Source organism: Octodon degus, unplaced genomic scaffold, assembly GCF_000260255.1.
Source record: "Octodon degus isolate 3935 unplaced genomic scaffold, OctDeg1.0 scaffold00168, whole genome shotgun sequence".
Taxonomy (NCBI): Eukaryota; Metazoa; Chordata; class Mammalia; order Rodentia; family Octodontidae; genus Octodon; species Octodon degus.
The window spans coordinates 1,697,752-1,702,172 of record NW_004524744.1 but is presented as its reverse complement, the minus strand read 5'-3'; the positions used below and the strand labels follow the sequence as shown (position 1 = coordinate 1,702,172).

Here is a 4,421-nt window from a genome sequence, read left to right as displayed (position 1 = left end):
GCTACCCCCAGCTGGAGCCATGGGTTTTAATTTCACCATTTCTCCTAAGAATTGGTATGGATATAACATAGGTTCAATTCTATACCTCTTTCCTAAGTTTATACATTTTTTGAACTAATATAAGAAACATTTTTTTATAACTAAAACCTTAGAGCACTTGCCTAGTACATGTGGAGTCCTTGGTTTGATCCACAGTGCTGCAAAACAAAAAAAAGCAACAACTATAACAACCACAAGGTCACTGCATAGTTCTTTTAAATGTTGTGCTTATAAATGATGCTTTAAGTACCAAGTAATATGCAGGAGAGGACCCATTTCCCTGGCCACAGCAGTTGAGCCAGTTTTTATTGAAGACCTACAGAGATCAGCAGACTATTTGCTGCATAGTCTGATGACTTAAATTGCTTGAACAGAAGGGAAATGACACTATTCAGGACCAAAAATATGTGGCTGCCCTCTATATCTATGACCTAGATCTTGGAAGAGCTGGAGTAAATATGGCTTTTTACCATTTGCAGGCTAGAAACTTCATTTTCTATTTCCCTCTCATGGGTCCCATAGCCCTCCCTTCAATTATTACTGATGAGGTTTAGAATTGTATCAAGTATTTTCTGTAATCCAGTTGCAAAATTGGTTTCCTTCTAGTAAAAGAAATTGTGTGAAATCAAGATGTAGCATCATCTTCTAGTAAACGTGAAAGAAAGAGTATTTGCAACAATAGGTAGTAAAGAAGATTGCATTGCAGGAAGCCTTAATGTTTACTAGGAAAGAGATAACCTTAGCTTTGGCCAGAAAGGTAACCATAAGCATTGTTTATTGATGCAGTTATCTACTGTCAGTCCTGCAAGAAATTCAAAGAAAACTTAGGCTTTATTAAAGAACTTGCCAAAAACTTAGGAAAAAAATCTCAAAATTTGGTGTTTGTGACTGAACTGAAGTTCTGTTTTCATTTACACTAAAAAATATAAATCAGAAACTGTAGTGAGTGTTGACCTGAGATTGGAAAGGCTTGAAATGAACATTGATGGACTTAATTTCTAAAATACTTGTATGTTTCTTTTTTTTCCATAATTTTATTAAGAAACAAATAGCAATGAGAAAGTTTCAAATCAAATTGGTAGGACAGTTTCAATAATAAACACATTGCATGCACTTGTATGTTTCAATTACCACATTTCCAAGCATTTCCCTAAGGTTCACAGACCCAGGAAGATTCTCTTGTATTTCAAGACATTTTTATTTTCATTTATATTACTGTCAGTAAGAACTTCACAGAGGAAAACAAATATTAATAGAACAGTTCAAGGTGAGATAGAAAGCAGGTGGTATTTAATTTTAATTTTAATATTTTTTATTACTAGCTCAACATTCCTACCACATATTGCACCTTTAAAAAAATCTTACTAATAAAATTTGGCTTCCAAAGTGTGGGAAATTGAATAGAGTTGTTTTCTTGACAAATGTCCATATTTTGTTTGTTCCATGCTAACATACATTTGAGCTTTCCAGTGAATCTCGGTTAACTCAAGAGAAGTGATCTTCTGGGCATCCAGTCTGTCAGGTTAAATCCTTGGGTTAGCTCTTTCCCATCTTGCAAGATGGTAGGCAAAAAAACTGAGAAGCCAGACACTAAAGAGAAGAAACCCAAAGCCAAGAAGGCTGTTGCTAGTGGTATTGGTAAAAAGAGTAAGGTGAAGGCAAAAAGTCCAAGAAAAGGCAGCCCCACTGCAGCCAAAATCCTGTCCTGGTTAGAGGAACTGGTAGACACTCCTGATCTGCTATGTATTCCAGAAAGGCTTTGTACAAGAGAAAGTACACAGCTGCTAAATCAAAGGTTGAGAAGAAAAAGAAGAAAGTTCTTGCCACAGTTACAAAACCTGTTGGTGGGGACAAGAATGAAGGTAGCTGGGTGGTTAAGCTTCAAAAAATGCCTAGATACTACCCTACTGAAGATGTGCCCTGATAGTTCTTGAGCCACAGCAAGAGATGCTTAGTCAGCATATGAGGAAACTTTGAGCTACCGTCACTCCCGGCACCATCTTGATCATCATTACCAGGCGTCACAGAGGCAAGAGAGTGGTCTTCCTGAAGGAGTTGGCCAGTGGCTTGCTACTTGTGACTGGACCTCTTAGCTTTAATCGTGTTCCTCTATGAAGAGCACACCAGAAATTTGTCATTGCCACCTCAACAAAAATTGATATCAGCAAAGTGAAAGTCCCCAAAAACCTTACTGATGCTTACTTCAAAAAGAAGTTGCGGAAACCCAAACACTAGGAGAGTAAGATCTTGGACACTGAGAAAGAGAGATACCAGATTTTAGAGCAGCACACAGTGGATCAGAAAGCAGTGAACTCACAAATTTTAGCAAAAATCAAAACTGTTCCTCAGCTCCAGGGCTACCTGGGATCTGTTTTTGCTCTGACAAATGGTATTTATCCTCATAAATTAGTGTTCTAAGCTTCTTACTAAGAACCTAATAGAATAACTGATACATTTTAAAAAATAAATCCTTGGGTTAATTATCCCTCAGTACAACGTATGTGATGGGTTGTCTACCAGGCTCTGTGAGTTGTCTGATGCTGTTCATGATGGAGATGGTGGCCCTCTCTGTATGGAATGTCATTGATATCACACAGATTAGCTGATGTTGACATCTGTCTATAACATCTGGCTCCTTATTAATGTGAACTTTATTTTGATGGTGCTTCTGGAGATCAAACCCAGGGCTTGTAACACACTAGGCAAGCACTCTACCATGGAGCTACACCCCTACTCCTGACTATCACTTTTTTAAAATCAACTGCAAACATACTAAGGTGACTCTGAGAAGGAGATTTGATAAACACAAAACATTCACATAATGATTCTAAACATCTTGTTCTTTCCATCTTGCTGTTTTTGGGCCTCACATGTCATTAGACTTAGATCTACTGGAAGAAAAAATGGAGATGAGCTGGAAACTGACATATGCCTGCTGTTCCAGACCATCCAAAGTCCAAGGCAAGAAGATCTACAGAGCCCTGGAATTGGAGGCTATTCTGGGAAACACAGTAAGACTCCACCTTAGAAAACAAAATCAGACTTCGCTTCTTCTTCCGGCGGCGCAGTTCGGTTTCTCCGGTCTTACGCTGTCCCTGGTCTGTTTGCTGCAGTCCTTGTCCTTGTGTAATCTGCAGTGATCGTGGGAGCCATAGGGAGGACGCCAGGACACCTCAGGAGCCTGAAATGGGGAAAAATGGAACCAGAATATTGAAGATTGGTACAGAAATGAAGGGAGAAATTTAAGCAGCCACATCGCAGAGAACCTCTGTGAAAGTGATGAAGGTGATCAGTGTGAAGAAAACTTCACCCAGGTTCCAGATCAGAATTGGAACCAGAAAACCTTTCCTGGAGTGAAATCCCACAAATGCCATGTGTGTGGCGTAGTTCTGCCTCATCGGTCCTCACCTGACCCCATCACATCTCCTACAGGAGAAGAATTACGTGAATATCAGGAATTGGAAGGGAAACCGTATACATGCAGGCAGTGTGAGAAAGCCTTCAGTTGTTACTACCCTTTCCGGATTGATGATAGGAGTCACTCCGGAGAGAAGTCCCATGAATGCCAAGGAGATGAAGCCTTCATTTCTGTCACCAGCCTGGGAGGATATGTGATAGCACATGCTGGAGGTGGACCACATAAGTGTTCTGTGTGTGGGAAAGGCCTGCAGTACCCCAGTTCACTTAGGATCCATGAAAGGATTCACACTGGAGAGAAGCCCTTTGAGTGTAACCAGTGTGGGAAAGCCTTCAGTTGTTTAGGTTCAGTTCGAAGACATCAAAGAACCCATACTGGAGAGAAGCCTTATACATGTAAGGAGTGTGGAAAAGCCTTCAGTTCCCTCTCTGGCCTTCAGGGACACATGATGAGGCACACTGGAGGTGGTCCTCATAAATGTAAGGAGTGTGGGAAAGTCTTTAATTCCCCGAGTGCACTGAAAAAGCACGAACGAACTCACATGGGAGAGAAGCCATATCCATGTAAGCACTGTGGGAAAGCTTTCATCTGTTCCACTTCAGTTCGAAAACATGAACGGACTCACACAGGAGAGAAACCCTATGAGTGTAAACAGTGTGGAAAAGCCTACATCTCTCTCTCGGGCCTGCAAGGACACATGATAAGGCACACTGGAGAAGGGCCTTATAAGTGTAAATTTTGTGGGAAGGCCTTTGGCTCTCCCAGTGCCGTTCTGAGGCATGAAGGCGCTCGTGTTGTGTAGGATTCCCGTGGTTAAAGCCTCCATTTATCTTCTGTGCATTTAGAGACACATACTAACACAGTGGAGACTCATCTGACAAATGTAGAGTATCTGAGGAAGCTGAGGAAATTTGATTATCCTAATTTGAGTACAGGCAAGAATTCACATTGGAAAGAAACACGA

At 40.8% G+C, this 4,421-nt stretch overlaps 1 pseudogene; it reads left to right on the top strand.

Moving 5' to 3' along the window:
• The first annotated feature begins 2,909 nt into the window (after nt 1–2,909).
• LOC101581751 lies at nt 2,910–4,259 on the top strand (annotated as a pseudogene).
• Nucleotides 4,260–4,421: the final 162 nt, after the last annotated feature.